The 18,700-nt window shown below is 45.0% G+C and overlaps 1 protein-coding gene across 14 annotated transcripts in view; it reads left to right on the top strand.

Moving 5' to 3' along the window:
* The first annotated feature begins 2,066 nt into the window (after nucleotides 1-2,066).
* The window catches only part of APBB2 (amyloid beta precursor protein binding family B member 2), a 172,448-nt gene continuing 155,814 nt past the window's right edge, over nucleotides 2,067-18,700 (top strand). For 10 of the 14 annotated variants that reach the window (XM_088131134.1, XM_088131138.1, XM_088131139.1 and 7 more), the window contains exon 1: nucleotides 2,067-2,204. The gene's annotated coding sequence lies outside the window, so the exon portion shown is untranslated. Of the gene's footprint in view, nucleotides 2,205-2,876; nucleotides 3,017-16,950; nucleotides 17,105-18,700 lie in introns of those variants that run through there. The other 4 variants (XM_088131133.1, XM_088131132.1, XM_007428742.4 and 1 more) reach the window with 4 other exon arrangements.

Raw genomic sequence — 18,700 nt, 5'->3', positions numbered from 1 at the left:
CCCGGTGGATCCTTCTTGGTCTGAATGCTGCACGTTGTCCTCCAAGAACTCATCTCACTAGAATGTAACGTGCAACCTCGTGCTTGCTCTCATTCACACTAAAAATGACCATGATGACATCAGCTCAAACTTTTGGACCTTACCTAGGCCATTTTGTTCACTTCTTTTCCTGTATTCATTCATGTACTTGCTTGCATGTATTCATCAACTCCACAAGAGGAGGCCAACTTCGTTCAGATCTATTACGCCCTTCTGTCTGTTAGTTTCACAGACTCATAACATACACATTTTTTCCTTCATTTCATTTATCGCTACCATTTATCATTGGTCTTTACCAGTTATCCTTCTAACCTTCCAAGTCACAATTTTCCATATGCCATGTTGTTGTTGTTTAGTCGTTAAGTCGTGTCCGACTCTTCGTGACCCCATGAACCATATTGCGCCAGGCCTTCCTGTCCTTCACTGCCTCCCTGAGTTTGCTCAGTTTCATGCTCATTGCTTCAGTGATGCTCTCTAACCATCTCATCCTCTGCCGTCCTCTTCTCCTTTTGCCTTCCATCTTTCCCAGCATCAGGGTCTTCTCCAAAGAGTCCTCTCTTCGCATTAGGTGGCCAAAGTCTCTGAGCTTGAGCTTCAGTATCAATCCTTCCAATGAGCAGTCAGGGTTGATTTCCTTTAAGATTGGCTGGTTTGACCTCCTAGCAGTCCAGGGGACTCTCAAGAGTCTTCTCCAGCACCACAGTTCAAAGGCATCAATTCTTCGGCGCTCAGCCTTCTTTATGGTCCAGCTCTCACAGCCATACATTACTACTGGAAAAACCATAGCTTTGACTATGCGGATCTTTGTCGGCAAGGTGACGTCTCTGCTTTTTAATATGCTATCTAGGTCCATATGCCATGGTCATGACCAAATGAACTCATAGTTATGAACCCCCCTGTCTTTGTGGTCATTTGAGCACTGTTTAGTAAGATAGAGAAGGTACTAGCCTTATTTTGCACCTACGGCACACACAGCATTCCACGCTCACAGGACAATACCAGTAAATTTTCACACATCTCGAAACACAACCAAAGTTGAGTTTTATTTTAAGTAGGGTATACTATCTTGTGCAAACTAGGCTCTCTGAATGGAAAGCTGTGGGCTGAATTCAACAGCTGTGTAAATGCTGAGAGTTCCTCGCTGTTGGGTTGAGAATTCTGTGCACAGCCTAAGTTGAGGGAATCCAATCTGGTAGTCCTTTTGAAGGTCTACGACTGGCTGCGCTTCATTTTTTAATCTCCGTTTACCAAATTAATCCATGTGGTTGGATTCAGGCAAGATGTTGAGCCACAAAGAATGTAATACAGGCTAAAAGTAATGAAACATAGCCTGTGGTGTTCATGCAGTCCATCTGAAACCCTGGGTCAAATACGGTGCTGGCGAAGGTGAGAATGTGTAAGGGTTGATTCAGGGGTCAGTTGTGTTATCGTATCTTTATTAATGAAAGAAGGGAGTTAGGAAAAAAATCGGGAAGCCTCTGCATTTTGCTGGATAATATGAGTTTCTTTCTGGCTGGTGATGCCCTCTCCCACTGGACGTCCTGGATGTCCTCCTTGGGTCATGAATGACCCAGAGGCAGCCTGCCTGTAACTCCATGGAGACCCCATGGACCCAGAAGCTAAACCCAGCTCCTCTCCTAGACGTGCCTTTCGGTTTACAAGAGCCCGGCTCTTGGAGAGAGACCGCCAAACCCGCAGCGAGCAGCGAGCAGCGAGCAGGAGCCGCCGAGCAGCAGGACTCGTTCCCGGGGATATTCGGGAACGGCGCTGCTCCTCCTCCTCCTCCTCCTCCTCCCCCCCATTTGCATTCCGGTGAGGGCTTCGTGGCGGGAGGGGGGAGGGGGGACTCGCTCCCCGGGAGCAGGCGCCGTCCAGCCTCCGGCCCGCCGCCTTGCAAAGAGCCGCCGCGGCCACAGGACGTCGCCCTCCGCCCGGGCCGCCCGGCTGCCGCTCGCCTCGCGCGGCTCCGGGAGGCGGCGCAGGGGTAGGAGCCGCCGCCGCCGCCGCCGCCAGAGGCCGGAATTGTTTCCTGGGGAAAGCGCGGCGGGCCGGGGACGCGTTTCCGGAGGCTGCCTGGCTGCCTGCTGGAGCCCGCGGTCGGGCCGGCTGCGAGGCGGCGGAGGCGGAGGCGGAGGCGGAGGCGCGGGTCCCGGCGCGCCCTGCAGGTAAGCCCGGGGCGCGCGGCGGGCAGCGCCGGCAGCATCCCGCGGGCGCCTCTGGCTCCGTCCGCCCGCCCGCCGCTGCTGCCGCCGCCGCCGCCGCCCCCCCTCTGCGCGGGCATGCCGGCTCGGCCAGGCGGCTCCCGGCGCTGCCGTGCGCGGGGGGCCGGGGAAGGCGGGGCTGCCCTCGGAGCGCGCTGCGGGGCGGGCGGCGCGGGCTCCGGACGGGCCCGGCCGCTCCGGCGCTGGCGGCGGGGGCCGGGCCGGGCCGGGCCGGCAGCCCGCGGGAGGACGGGAGCGGGCTGGCGGCGGGAGTCCGGAGCCCGGAGCGGGGACGGCCGGGCCTGCTGGGCGGCTGCTGCGGCCGCCGGTCCCTCTCTCCGGCCTTGCGCATCCCCATTGTCTGCCTCGCGCAGCCCGCTCTCGGGAGCTGCGCCCCGGAGGCTCCCGGACTCGGAGCTCCCGACTCGCCTCCGGCCCGGGGGCGGCGGGGGCTCTCGGGGAGGGGCGGAGGGGCCCCCGGCGCCATCGCGCCGCACCGCCGGGGCCGCCCCGAGCGGGCAGAGGCGGGGGCGGGCGGCCGCGGCGCGCTGCCGGAGGAGCGGACCCGGCTTGGCGGGGCGGGGCGGGGCGGCGACGGCCCTTCTCTGAGCTGCCGGCCCCTGGCCCTGCGCGGGGCTCCTTCGTCCGCTGAGCCCCGGCCCTGCAGTTCCTCGGCCGCCGGCAAGGAAAGGGGGGCTGCGGCTGCGAAGCGAGGATCGCAGGGCGGGATGTGCCGCTGAGCTCCGCTGTGCAGTAGGGGCCGACCCGAGAGGAAGGCAAGGCGGATTCCGCGGAAGTCGCGGGCGTTGAGTTTCTGGGTGGGAGCCGGGGACCCCCGCGGCCTCCCCTTGGGAAGAGGGGAAGGAAGGAAGGAAGGAAGGACAGGCCATTTTCAACCCTCCTGCCTCATTTAGCTGCCTGCATAATGCCAGATGCTTTCTGAGCAGTTGGCGATGCAGCATCTGGGATCATAAAGCACGCAGAAGGAAGCAGGATTAAAACCGGCACACTACAAATAGGGAGAACGAGCTGCAAAAGCATTTATGCAGCGGGTCTGAAGCGCAGGGAGACCCTCAAGGAGATGTGCTGAGGCCGGCACGGAGGCCTTCCGCTAAGGCCGGTCGGACTCGCAGTAAACCTGCTACCCCATAGCAGTGAATCTGCCACCCCATATCCCACTAGGGGCCTGGTAGGCCCCCCTCACATCCCATGAGGTTTCAGGGCTTTCTTTTGAATCGCCTGCGTGCATTTGCGTGTGGCTTTGGGCACGAAGGGCCGTACAGAAATAGTAAGAACAAATAATAAAGTAATGCGAAGGATATGAATAGCTTGACCAACGTCAGTGTTTATTTTAAAAAAGCTCAGTACCTAACTTTAAATGTTACTTAGGCTCTGGCGTGTCCTGCTCTTCATCGGGCCTGATTCCACCCGTTCCTCCCAAAAACCTGACCGCGACACAGCATTTCGAGGGAAGTCTTTGTCATCGGAATTTTTTATTGCTGCTGTTTTTTCTGGATGGGGCTGATTTGGCTGGTATTTGGTGTCTGTGCAAAAGGTATTATGTAAGGCGTTGCACAGATAGTAAGTAAATAGGCTTAAAATATGTCTATGTAGTCCCCCCCCCCCCCGGGATTTAAGGACTAGCTGCAGACTGTAACAAGCCCACGATTCTCCAGGCAGCAGCTGCGCTTATCCATTGTGCTAAACCATAAAGCATAAATAATAAACCACGATGGCAGCGTTTGCATGGCATGCTAAACGTATATGGCTTGCCTTAGCATGTCATCCAGTCCCAGATATGTGGTCATTTTGTGGTTAGATGAGAGGCTGTTAATCACAGGGTTTCTTCTTGGTTAGGCAGAAAACCACGCTATGATGTAGCAGACATACTTTCCTGAGAGCAGGCTGTATGGAGGTGATTATGATCTCCTTCAGAGGAAATGCGTTGAGGACATCATCTCGGCATGCCTGGTCTTGCCCCCAAGTAATTTCATTAAAAGATCACTGTCACAGCAGCCCCACCATTCAATTCAGGTGAAATCGAGAAGGGCGAGAATTGTTTAAGATGGGGGAAGCAGAAGTTTTAGGCATTACCTCCCATTTTGGAATAAGGTTGGGTTACTCATGGCCCCTAAACCCATTTTGGTGGCTTCCTTTCCTTAGGATCAGTGATAATGGTTTGTGTGGTTTGTATGTGTGGTGTTTGCCATTTTGAAACAGGAAACACATTCATTCTGCTGTGTGAGGTGTAGACTTGGATTAATATAAATTAAAAAAAAAATGACAGACCTTCCCATACTCCAAGAAATCAACGCAGAAATTCCATTCATGCTGTAGAAAAAAGGGGGAAAGTCTTTGCTTGCAAATTATTATTATTGTTGTGACTTATGTGGCTGACGAGTGGGAAAGACCCAAGGCAGCTTATGTTAAAATCTCTGAGAAAACAACCAGAATGCAAAAAGTCATTACTTTTTTCCTAGTTTCGCTGTGGCTGCATCGCTAGCTCGTGTTTAATTGATCTGTGATTTACTGAATTAGCCCAGTTGCCTGAGTCCTAGACTCGCCCAGAGTATGCAGGACCCGTAAAGCATGTTGTGCCAACCCCTTAATTCAGCCAACAATGTGTAAGAGAATGGCTGCTGTAGCACAGTCATGTTGTGTGAATCCTAAAACCCAGCCTTCAGTCGTCCAAGGAAACAAGATAGAGACGCAGAGCGGCCAGGAAGTCAAATCGTAAGAAGTGCATCAACGCCTGTCGATGCAGGACTGGTGGGTTGTGCTGTCCAAGCCGTGCCCACCGCTGTCTGCCTGGCCAGTCGAGAAGACACCTTGGTGTCCTGATGTTTTGCCACTGGTTTTGTGGCATGGGAGACATCTGGCAGGAAATTTCCAGGAGTCTGCATTCCAGTTAGCAGGATTGTGAAGAGTTAGGACTGGATTAGCGTCTGAATGGGTTAAATATAATTCAAGCGTTATGCTACAGCCCTACCTGGACTTCCCTGGGGAATAAGCCTCATTTGCCTCATGGTGGCATTTGTACAGAATAATGAATCAGAATTTGAATGCAGGTAGATACTGGAAGTTCAGTTGCATCAACAGGAAGATGATTCACTTGTCTAAATAAGGTTTGGTTCATATAACATACTACATCAAAAACCACAGTGAGCTGGGTTCACATAGCATGCTAAGCCATAAACCCAAGGTTTACAAATCTCACTGGCTAAATTCCTCCAAAATGTTAGCAGACAGGCAGTGTATTGTCTTTGCCTACTTTCTGGAGCTCGCTCAGCAACACCTTTTGCATCACGTTCTCTTCATTCCTGCTAACTGCTCCGTATACTGTAAGAATTGCAAGGATCCCATCATGACCCTCGGAAGAGTTGATGGGGATGGCTTCTCTCGTAGGAGTCCAGCATCTATTAAAGCTTATTATTGGATCATACCGCTTTCACATAGTTGTGGATATCTTGGGCCGCTGGATTTAAAAGTAATTAATGGCCCAATCTGTGTCTTTGCAGAATCAGGAAAGTTCTTGGCTTAGCCTTGTCACCTCGTGGTTAGACTGCTGCAGTCTGCTCTTTATCAGGCTGCTCTTGAAGACCATTTGGAAGCTTAAAATGGTTCAGCACCTGGCTGCATAGGTAGTTCTGGGCAGACCTAAATTTGTCTATGTTACACTCCTCCCCGGGAGATTCATTGGCTGCCAGTTGCCTTTTGCATGCAGTTCAAAAAGCTAGTTATTTTCTTTAAAGACTTGCATGGCTCATGGCCTAGATACCTTCAAAACTGGAAGGAATCTACCATCCAGTAAGATCAGGGAGAGGAGGCCTACGTAGGATTCCATCCCCAGGGGAGTTCCTCCTGCAGGGACCCCATAATTTGGTTTTCTCAGTGGGAACCCTCCTCCTGGGGAGCAACTTGCTCTTGTTCATACGGACTGCCACCACTTTCATGGATTTCTGCACGGCTGTGAAAACATTGCTGTTTGAGAAAGCATTTGGGGGACAGAATAAATAAAACAAACTTCAAAGCTGTTTTGGAGTTGAGTATGGAGTCTCCCAACTGCCTGACCTTCTTGATCCGCTGGTCTTGTTAAGAGATTGGAGCCTTTTGGCCTATGCCAGTGTTGTCCAAACTTGACCACTTTAAGATGAGTGGACTTCAACTCCCAGAATTCCCCAGCCAGCCATGCTGGCTGGGGAATTCTGGGAGTTGAAGTCCACTCATCTTAAAGTGGCCAAGTTTGGACAACACTGGCCTATGCAGTTATCTTACAATGCTTGGAGATGGAAAGCTCCCTAGAGGGCTTCCTTGGGGGGAATTAAAAAAAGTTAAGATGGTGCCCACGGCAGTGTGGATACAATCTTGACACCCCTTTTTGGTCAAGGAGTTATTTGACAAAACTCTCCCCTCTAGCCACTGCATTCTCCCTGGAAAGCCTGGTTGGGTTCACACGTGCAAAGTCACAGCACCGTTTATCTTGTCGTCTTGAATAAGGTGCCATTGGCTAAGTTCACATAGCACGCTAGGCTAAAACGTCTGTGGTGTAAGAGGTTGTGTGAAATAGGCTGGTAAGACAGCAGCAGATGTCTGCATGTTTTTTACAAGCAAAGTTTCTTGAGGCTGAGATAATGGGGAGTTTGTGAAAAATTATATGTAAGCTGGTGGCTGACAGTCAACCCTGATTCCTGATTTATATTCTCCAAGAACAATTTGTGCACTACATTGTGTGATTGATTCAGGAGTCAACTTTAAACAAAAAAAAAAGGAAAGGAAAGCAAAGAAGGAAAGAAAGAAAGAAAAATAAATAAAATTATGCATATTGGGGTATGTTTTTTAATAATTTTGTTTTTGATTTTAATTGCATCCATTTTATTATATTTTGTACTCAAGTTTTGTTTGGTTTGGTTTGGTTATAAGCTGCCTTGAGTTTTGGAATAAGCAGATAGGCATGGTATAACTTAAATAAAAATAATATGAATATACCAAAAGGCAGCAAAGCAATTTTAGGTATTAGGAATGCTGAAAGTTAAGAGTCTCCCAGAAGAGTTGTATTTTGCAAGGAAGGAAGAAGTCAGGAAGGGGGATTTTGACAGTCTGCAGCTCCTACTGTTGCCTTTTGAATGAAAAACAGGAAAGCAGAAGGCTGGAGGGGTGACTAATCTCGTTTCCATCCTTAAGGAAATGAATAAGGTGGGTCTAGACGCCACTGGAGGGCCTTAAAGGCAAACTGCACGTATAGCATGTTGGAAGTCTTACCTTTATGGATTTTTTGCATGTTACGAGATATTATTGTTCAGAATTGTTCAACTGGGGCAGGATAGATACACAGTATTGACAATGTTAAATAAGTAAGTTGTGTTGGTGAAGAATCCAGTGGTATGTCTTAGTTTAGAGCACCCCGAGTATTCTCAGCGGATAGACTGCATCCTGTATAGACATCTTCTGTTACTTTTTTACTGACTTCTTTTTCGCTTCTGGTGGTGCTTGAGTAGGCTATGTATATAATTGATTAATAAAAGTATTTCAGTGGTTTAAAAAAATCTTAGGAAATAAGATGAATCAATGAGGATCTGAGCCCCCACCCCGGCCAATGTAACCCTGTGGTTCTCATTACTGGCTTGGTTCACACAGAGCATTAAGCTATTAGTTTAACTGTGATTTGTTGGGTAATCCACCCATGGGTGGTTTCATTCATTGTATGAAGAAATCAACCACATTCTGACTTGGTACAATGTACGCCAAACACTTTTCCTGATCTTAATTGCTGGAACATGATCTGTTTGCTATCTGTTGCATTATTTCCATGGAGACCAGGTCCCAAACTCGAGGCGCAGGTGTTATCTATTCCCTATAGTCCATATTTTCATTAGCTCACCATCTGTGTCCTACCTCAACCAAAGCTTCAGGTTTGTTTGGGTAAATCCTATCAAGTTGAACGTGCCCTCAACAACCCAGATAGGAAGTATAGTAACAGCACAGCTTCAGAGGAGAAAGTTGCTTACACGGGATCAGCCAGTTGCATGAAAATCACAACCAAATTTGGGTCGTGTGACTTCAGCTTCAAGTAATGCAAAGGCTTGCTTGAGGCTGGCTAGCTGGTCTTGGAAGACTCAATTGTTTGGGATTAGACTTGAGGCACCCTTGTCAAAGTACAAGTGGATTTTACTGCCGGAATGTGCTCAATATTGGCTGGGCTCGGTCATAATTACTTTGATTTTCCGAGCCAGGTGTGAATCCTCTCATTATAAAACTGTCAGGACTTGGCAGCAAGTCTCAGTCCCTCACCTTCCCACTACTTAAATTGGCTGTATAGACTCGGTCTCAGCTGAGGTTTCTTGGACGCAGCTAGATAAAAATCATTACTGCAAACAAGACTTAAGCCACATTAAATAGTTGATTCCCCCTAAGCATGTAGACGAAGTTCTACCCTTCTCCCCATGGTGGTTTAAACCTCCTGCTGATGCTACTCACCTTTCCCGTGTTTCAACAGATTCTTGGCCCTCTGTTTCATAGCCCAGAAGCTGAACCATGCTGGTTTGTTGACCTAATTGACATCGCTGTGCTTAGAACTGTTGGCTTTCAGCTTATCTTCCTAACTATTATTTATAGTTACATGATGTGTGTATCCAGCCTGTGATATCAAGTGTGTTCTGATATCTGCCATTCATAGTTGATATTTCATGCTCACAGTGTTACCTGCCTCACTTATATTCAGTGTGATCTGTAATTTGTTTCTTTATACCTTTTTTTTTTTTTGGTGCAGTTCATCAGTGATATTTTAGCCTATGGAGTAGATCTTGTGGCTTAATGAAAAAAAGTATGTGATATGCACAGTTGCTTTCAGAAAGAATTAGAAGCAATCAAAGCTGTTAATAGAAAATTCAGAATAGCTCCAGGGCATTTTGTAGATACAAAAGTATTACCTTTGCTAATTACAGATTTGATCTAGAAACCTGCTCAACTTTTCCCCCATCCTTTTTTAACTAGCATTCCCAGTAGAGGATATGATCTTATGATGCAATTAAACCTATAGAAGTAATATCTGTTTTTAACTTCTCATTCTCTTTTACAAATTCTAGAGGGTGGGGAATTTGCTGCATTGTGGCTTGGAGACCTAGCACAGTTTTGAAAAACCCTCCCACTTTAACCACTGCATGAAAATTAACCTGTGCTCAAGCAGGAGACGTGGATCCAATTTAAGTTCGGTTGAACTCAAAGTTATGGGTCCTGTACGCATGATGTGATAAATCACAATTACTCACTTAACTCAGGGTTCTGGGTTCGTGTGTGTGTTTTATAAACAGTGGTTCATGCTAGTGAGAAAAGTCTTTTGTGGCCAACAGCCACGTTGAAATGTTTCACAGAGCTGAGGGTTGCAAATTGGGTGGGATTACATCACGTGTTAGTGGAAAAGGGCAATTCCTTTGTGTACATCTTAGTTTAGCAGAACATGGTTTAGTGCAGCACGTGAGCCCAATTATTACTTCCATTTATTAGTAAAAGTAATCCCATATTATATTACAGCTACTATAGGAAACACATGCTGAGCACACACAGCAGGGCTGCATTCACACAGCATGCTAAGTTATGATTGGCTTAACCATGATTTATTATATAAACCATTATCAATTTGTTTCATGCATTACACTGAATCCTCAAAAAATGGTTCCCAAATCACATTGACTAGATTCTCATAGTACATTAAGCTTCAAACCACCAGATCATTTTTTGGCAGGGAATTATGTGAACTGAACCATAACAAAGTGTGCTAGAAATATCCCCTCCATCGTTAAACACGTGAGTTGCTTATAGTGAAGAAAGTTGAGGGGCGTTGGCTGAGTTCACACTCTACAAAGTCAAGACAGGCAAAGAGCATTGTTATATGAACAACCACTGAGATGGATAAATTGGGGTTAATGGCTCTAAGGTTGAGAAACACTGGCTTAGGGTGATGTGTGACTTCCACCCATTGTGGTTTATTCATTAAGTTATGGTTAATGAAGGTATAATTTAGAATGGATGTGTGATTTTTGCTGACATGGCCGGTACACTTGGGTGCAGACTGTATGTAATGTTGTATATGTGGTCTGTAGTATGCAGAGTTGTGCTTGAATACATGCAAAATCATGCATGTTGCCAAGCAAGAGTCAGTTACTTGGTATTCTGGTACCAGCTGATCTGGCAAACCACAGACAGGTTCTGTTTGCCAAGAAGGTGCCATTCTGGACAGTATCCCTCGACTAGTTGGGCTACAGACACTTCCTGGTTTTCCAGCCAATATTTTCATCATGGGAGCCAAGAGCCGTGATTTATAAACCTCTGTGATTGGCTTTGAACAACATGCCAAGCCAAGATCAAATTAAGTGCATTATGACTTTGATGTATAAACACCATTGTCCTAGTGAGGGTATATTCTAAATAGCATCCGTTCCATAGTGTTTTATCTGCCCACCCCCAACTCCTTTGACCTGTTTTACAGATGTTGTATACACTTTTGTGGTCAGGTCTCTTGGATGTTTAGGGCTCAGTTTACTATGAGGAAAGATACCCACAATAATTCAGACACCAGGTTGTAGAATCAGTGAGCTGGCTGGACAGTGCTCCTGACCGATCCCATGTAAGACTGTTTTTCTTTGCAAAATAATGCTGTCAGTGCAAATTCTTGCTGAACCTTGTTTGTCCCAAGTGCTGGCAGTTAGCTCATACACATCAGCTTATTGACAAAGCAAAGGTTAACTTCTATAATGTCCAAGGAACTCTTGGAATTAAGTGCCCTGAGGATAGGAATTTTCATTTTCAGTTTGATGAGTTGGCTTGGCCGATGTTGTTTTTGGTGATGGTTTTAATGGCACTGTAAGATCTCTGAATACACCCACATGTTCTTCTAAATTGGCAGTGACAGAAATATTGCCCCGGGCACATTACACCATTCTAGGAGAAGGAAGCAATTTCAGGGTATTTTAATGCACTGAGAGGGAACGTGATTTTTCTGAAGATCATGTTTCCATTAACAATTGGATTACTATTTAATGCATAATGTAGTTTTTATTTTATTTAATACAAAAAGGAAGAGTAATACATGCAGAAGCGTGCCGTGTTATTTACTAAAGATATCTTTCAGACTAATTGGTAAATACATTGTTAATCCTTGAGCATATACAATTAATTTGCATCAGCTTTTCCATTACATCGATTGGTGCCAGTTTATAAACTGAAAGTGAGAACATGCCTATGGTCCAAGATTATAAATCTGGATTAATTCTGTCTTTTTCAGTGTAGAAAAATTATCTCCCATGCGTAAAAATCCATAATTCTTCCTATAATGTTAAATTCCAAGTTATTGATACATAATTCAAAGCACACTCATGTCCTTAGAGGATACTGCTCTTTGCTAAACTATATTAACCGTTTCATGAATATCAAACCAAAATGGAATATTAATTAGGCAAGCCCATATCAAGCATGTGTTTCCTTGTCCACATTGTACTTCCAACATGGTGTTGATAGCCACCTCTTTTGTACATTCTCTAACTAATCAGAGGAAAATAAGCTTTTATTGAATTAGTTTCTCCTTGAAATTGTAGGATCTTAATCTTTTTAAAGATCCCGTGTCATTGGTTCACTGGTATATGATATTTTTATCTTCTTGTTTCAAAGTTTTTGAAGAAGATGCACATCCAAGTTAATAATAATCTTCAGTGGGATAGAATAGAATCAATTTTTTATTACGGTCATTGACCAGAATTGCAAACAGAAACACATTAAAAATAAAAACAAAGTAAAAACAGAACAAGATAAAATATTACAATTGGTGGTGAGTTCATTGGTGGACAAATTCTGCCTAATTTTACAGGCAGTTTAACAAAATTTAACTAAGTTCAGGGAGACTGAATCATACTGATCTGATAACAACAGGTGTACATAAAAGAGATCAGAATTGACCTGATAAGGAGTTGTAAGGCGGGTCCTTGAATCCTTATAGAGGGTACAGTATAGCAGGACTTGAGCTGTAGTTTCAGTAGCCCCTAGTCCACAGGGGCACAGTCTCAGCTCATAGGGGACTTTTCAGTGGGATCTCAGTAGATAATAATTCAGTATTTTTAGATATAGCCAAAGAGCACATTCAGGAGTGTCGTATACTGCCATTTCGTAGTTTGAGGCAGCCTGGGTTCTTCCTATAATACAGTGCATTTCTCAACCTTAGCACCTTTAAGGTATGTGGACTTTAACTCCCAGAATTCCCCAGCCAGCCATGCTGGCTGGGGAATTCTGGGAGTTGAAGTCCACATACCTTAAAGGTGCTAAGGTTGAGAAACACTGCTGTAATATCTCAAATGTTTTCAGAACTTTGAAAATGGCATTAAAAGGTGATGTGTGGCTTCCTCCAGTGATGGCTGGAAATCTTGACTCTACAGACACTGACTCCTTATTCAAGACTTGGTTTCAGGACTGCTCATGGACACGCCTGAGCTCTATTAGTTACAGCTAGAATTCAGCCATAGGCAATGGAAGATCTGTCTTCTGCAGCTGACGCCAGTCCAGCCCTCTTTGCCCCTGTCTTCTCAGAATGTAAACCCTTGGCTTCTTTGTTCTGCCTTTCTAAGGCAACTGCCATTCTGCTTCTTCAGGGCAAGGATGGCAGGGGTGAGGAGAGGCAGTATGTATTGTCCAAACAGTTCTCGTGAGCCTGGGAACCTCGGGTTCCTATCTCGCCAGCTTCACTCTTAACAGGTGAAGAGGATGGTGGGCACAGCTAGAGCTGCTGAGAAGTGATTTCAGAGCTCAAAGGGGGCATTGTGGCCATACGCTGCCTCTTAAACATAGGTCATCATTGCATGGAGAATGTGTTTGGCTGTTGGATAGATGTGACTTGGGAGTATGGTGTCCGCAAGGGGAGTAAGGAGAGGCAAATGATGTCATGCACATCATGATGTCACAGAAAATCATAACACAACTGACACAAATTACATAATTTGTATCATTTGTGTAATGGCATCACGCTGAGTATGTTGTTGTAGTGGCTTCTGCTGGGCACCTATACTAAGGCATCAGATTACACAGATAACACATTGAACTAAGCCATAATTTGACTTATCTGTGGTGTACTGAACATTATGTCTGGACATACTCATCAAACAGTAAACCAAACTAACCATATTTCGGCTTATTCTGATATATGAACCTAGCCAATGATGGATATTTCTGTTGATGATTCAAAGAAATCTTAAATCTGAAGTATGAGTGTCACAGATTCAGGGATAGTGATAAACCCAGGCAGGACCCAGGCCAGCTTCTGTTGGAGAAAAGAGTGTTTGTTATCAAGGCACACTACAGAAATAGCCCCTGTTACTTAACTGAGAAGCGAGGTGTTCTCTCATTTATTATTAATTTTCTATTTCTCATTCACTCTTAGAGCTTGCTTCTCTTCTCTTTTCTCATTTATGCTTTTAATTACATGCTGATCTTAAATCTTCATTCTATCTATCCTTTCTAGAAATCAAATCAATAAATAGATTAGAAATTTCATTCTTAATTATGCATTATACAGTAGTTATAACTCTTACTTTTTTACACCCTCAGCTGGTCCTAACCAACCCCAGTTGGCTATAATCACTTCATTTCTATCTTTATTTTACTCTTAGAATTTAAAAAAATCGTGGAGTTGGAAGGGACTTAGAGATAATTTCTTGTACAGAGTTGGAAGGACCTTTGAGGACATTGCAGTATTTGGGCAGAGTCTGCTGTGGAGAGCAGGGCATCACCTTGTGTTGCCATCGGATTCTTTTGATCTTATGGACCTGAGGAAGTGGGTAGGGTTCTCAGTTGCTTGAACTCTTGACATCAGAGGCTTGACCTATGCTCTTCCTGGCTTGGGGAGATGTGAGCAGCTCCAGGGGTTAGTCAGAGCCTCTCTGGGAAGAGTATAATGCATCCTTACTGTACATGCATCCAGAAATTTTTAAATTTTTTTTGCCAACTTTCCAATTTTTCCATCCTTACAAAGGTAGTTGAGAATATGGAAGCAAATCAACTACAGAAAATCCTAGCTGAAACATTGTTTGCATTATTTTCATTCACTACTCAGACCTGGTTATGGTACATAAGCAGCACTGGTTGCTTTTGTTGGACCTCAGTTGGAGGAGTGCACCCTCTTGGCCCTCTTAGATCTCTCAGCAGTGTTCAGTATCATCAACCATGGTGTTCTTCTGGCCCCCTGAAAAGGATGGCAGTTGAGGGCACCATTTTATGGTGGTTCCAGCCCTAACTTAGTGGGTGCTTCTAGAGGTGGGGGACGTAGCATGTGAGCTCTTGGGAACACCGGTGTGGGTTTTGGTGCTTTTGCCCATATTAAGTAACATCTGCATGAAAACTCTACATGAAAACTCTGGGAAAGGCCATTGACATCCAGTTTTACATCACCGTTTTGGGCCAAGTTGGAGATGCTGTTAAAGTCCTGAGAGACTGGGAAGGTCTGAATGGGGCAAAATAAGCTTGTTTTGTCAGTAGACTTCAAATCAATTTTGTAACAAAAGCAGCTCTGGATGGGGTTGCCCTCCCCCTGAAGTTCACGCCTTGGCAGGAGCTCTCCCAGTTTCATGGCCCCTGCTTGAACAGCAGGTGGAAGCCATGGCCATGGGGGCCTTCGCCCAGTTTTGGCTGGAGTGACAGTTATGACCCTAGCTGGACCTAGGTGTCCTGGCAGCTCTTTCCCCTGCTTTTTAAATATCTGTTAGAAACCACTAGGGAAGATCATTTTTCCATTTGGGTTAAAGTATTACTGGTGATGATACTCAGTTGTATATTGCCACACTGGACCAAGAAAGAGATGCAACAGAAGTCCTGAGCTAGTGTTTGGGATGGACCGCATGAGAGTGAACACTATTAGGCTCCTTGGCCAGAAGGCTTGTGGCTCAGGGCAGGGGTAACACTCCCAAAGGAGCAAGCTGACACAGGGGGATTCTCTGGACTCATGGCTCCTGCTGGATCAGCAGAACCTTGCCCCGTTATGGCTGTGCATCAGTTGTTGCTTTTTCTGGAGCAGGAGGCTCTGCCAGGAGTGACTCAGGCCTTCATCATCTTGTGTCTAGATTACTGAAATTTGCTCTACAGGGGCCTTCCCTTGAAAACTGTGTGGAAGCATTGGTATTGTAGAAGCAATACTGTTGACAGTTTGCTTCTGAGTCCAACTTAAGGTGTGGTCAGAACCTATAAACCCTCTATGTCCTGAGCCTCTGCTGAAGATTGCCCTCCCTGGGTCATGAGAGGGATGGAAGGTTGTAAACAGACCCGCTCAATGGTTGCCCAGCCTTATGGGGTATTGTAACTTTTCCTCTGAGGTCAGGTTGGCTCCATCTTGTTTACTCTTTCAGAAGCTGGTTCAAAACTTGCCATTCTGCTGCTGAGGTTTTGGGGAATAAGCGGCAATATTTGGGGCTGCTGTTCTTCTGCCAGTTTTTAGTGTTGTGATTTTATGGCTTGTGGTGTTGTCTTTTTATTGTGGATTTTCGTACTGTGATTTTTGTGCTACGCAGAGTCTTTTGACTGGGGCAGCGTACAATTAAACGTGTTCAGGGAAGACACTTAAATTGCGGAATATTCTGGCTGGGTTCACATGTCCCACTGAGGTACACTCTGGCTTAGTGTGTTGTGTGAACCAAACCCATAGCTGCTGGTTTATAGTTCGGGGGCTCTCTAAATCCAGACAATTAATTCAATATCCTGTAGTTCAGTTGGGATGGGCAAGCATATTGTGAGAACCTAAGTAATGTGTTTTGTTTGGATTTAGCTCTGTGTGTCAAGTTAAGGACGGTCAGATGTGTGTGCTGATATGTTTCCATGTAAAATCAAAGCCATCTTTGTGGGATGGAAGGTAACTAGCCATTCCACTAAATGCATGCTTTCTTGAAAATGAACCCCATTGAAATGAATGGTACTTTCATAATTTCAATGGTTTTTATCACACAGTCTTTCTACCCTTTTCATGGCGTTTTGATATTGTAAATATTGTCTTTCCTTGGCACCCACCATCACCACTGTGTGCCTTTTTCCCATCGGTGCCTGTTTTTTTCCTTCTTGGAAAACAGTACATTAGGGAGGTAAAAACGCAACAGCTGCACACTTGCTTTCTGAGTGATAATCCTAGAAACCTTTGGTCCGGAAGCAGCCGGAGATGTTCTTTCATGGAATGTTAATAGGGTTCTGTGTGTACACGCACTGAAAGCTAGTTAAACATGCCTAAATGGACAGACGTGCTCCAGTTCAGAGCAAAAAAACTAATTTTAGCTGGATTTGGCCCAAGCATCTTCTGATGCTTTAGTCCATTCTTTCCTTGGTTCTTAGTTTGCTCCCGATTTTTGAATTTTGAGACAGTATTAGGGTTTTTCTTTTCATTTTCCGATGAAGAAAACCGTACCGTTTGCTTAACTGGTAGAATCGCAGCCGAGCCCCATCGTTTTCCTCCTGCTTTCGTTCTCCAGTTCTTCACCTCCTTTCCGCTCTCTTGTCCGCATGTTGAGCAAAACGCTGGGCTCGATGAAACTGGGGCAGCCGCCGATCTGATCTGCTTCTTCCAAGCAGACTTTGGTGTGCTGTTTCCTTGTGCTCTGCCAGCGAGAAGTAGATGAGCTGTGAAGGTTTGCTGAACTACATCTATTTTTGGTTTCACAAATTCCAGACTTTGCTGCTTGTTTTGGCATCAGCCACTCAGCGGCACTTCCTCTCTGCTGATGTGCACGGACAATCTGTGCTGTGCTTGGCTTGAGGATAAGTGTGGAAAGAGCCTCCGATGGATTGTTAGTTTTTCAGGAATCTCTGAGGCCTGAAGTCGAGCGATGAGTTTTATTCTTTGTCAACCTAATGGGGTAAGCTGAAAAACGAAGAACGTACTTAAAACTGAAGGCATCTCTTTTCTTCTCTGTGCAGGGACATTCTTACGCTTCCATTTTTTAAAGTAATGCATTGCAAGTAACTTTTCAGAATTTGCAATATTTGTTATTGAATTGTTATGGTTGCTCAGAAGAGTTCCAGTAGTTTGGGTACCCAAACAGCGTAAATCCTTATTAATATTTTGTTTCCATGACGTTGGCAGTAAAAACCAGCGCATGTTGACTTAGAAGAAAGGCCCGTGGGGTTTGGTGGGGCTTACTCCTAGGAAGGTGAATTTTGGACTGTAGGTTTATCTTCTGCAGCAGCCCAGTCACTTGCCATCAGCTGCTTGTAAGACTCCCCGACTTGGAAGAACGGCCTACAAATGTTTAAAATAGAAAGCAAAACAAATGTTTTCAGTGGAATGTAAATTCAGTTAAAAGCAGGGGATTAATGCTTCCGACACAGGATAAATTGTAGCCACAGGAGAGGTTGCAAGTTAAAAAAGGTACCTTTGAAGAAAGACATGCCTGCTTAAATGAAAGGTTATCTGTTTTTATAGGAGTGCATTTTTTAAACACCTTCACTCCAGGTTTAGGGGTTGGTTGGTTCTGCACCATTTCTGGCTGCAGTTCTAATAGGAACCATAAGCCCCCATTAAAGATGGTAAACATCCTTGTGATGAAAGCAGCTTTCATTTTTTTTTAGATGGCAACAGGAAGAAATGAGCACCAGTTATAAAATATATATATATTTTAAAGAAGGTAGTAGTAGAGTAGTTAACACTGGAAGGCTTAAGGACTTCTGAAAATCCTGCGCTCTTGTCAGACTTCTTGGAGTGATGGATTTCTTTCTAGACATAATATTGTACAGTGAATCCATGTCAGCCTCATACGTGCATTTGACTTCTTGGTAGTTTTTAGTTTGTTTTTACAAGGGCAAAAAATGTCCGCTAGTGTTCACTACATTGCATATTTCATTCATTGTCTTCACGCTCTTCCTTGTTTCTTCTCACCGCTGAGCCACTATAGGTTCTTTTAGTTGAAAGACTTTTTTTTAGATTGTCCTCCTTTGAAAAATGCCAGTGGGTTGTCAAGTATTATTAATGCTATATACTCTGTTCTGCTTCCTCTCAGCCTGCAAATATTGTGGTTTGCAATCAATGTATATGGTAGGAAATATGAAAAGAAAAATCTCTGGCTAAATATAGAATCAAAAAGTTGAACCCTGGTGGTTATGTAGTTGAACCCATTGTCCAATAATGGATCTAGAATGCAGGATCCAAAGTTTTTTGTTTGTTTGTTTGTTTTGGTTTTAAAAAATGGTGAAATATATTAGAGCAACCCTACACTCCCAAGGGCTAGAAAAGATAATAGGGATTATACAGTGGAAAACACCCCCCCCACACTAAATATATTATAATGCAATGTTTCTCAACCTTGGCCATTTAAGATGGATGGACTTAAATTTGGCAGGACTGAAAGATGGTCTGCTGTCCAAAAGAGAAGAGTGAAGGTGCCAAACAAAGGAAATGTAGAGAATGCTTCCATAATCACAAGCTAGGTGATGGTTAACAATCCAAAATTAACAAG

This window comes from Python bivittatus, unplaced genomic scaffold (assembly GCF_059951505.1).
Source record: "Python bivittatus isolate LINGU-HERP-01145 unplaced genomic scaffold, Pbiv_v1 ctg000970_np1212, whole genome shotgun sequence".
In the NCBI taxonomy this organism is placed as follows: domain Eukaryota; kingdom Metazoa; phylum Chordata; class Lepidosauria; order Squamata; family Pythonidae; genus Python; species Python bivittatus.
Note: the sequence above shows the minus strand (reverse complement) of the source record. Positions and strands in the feature narration are given on the sequence as shown.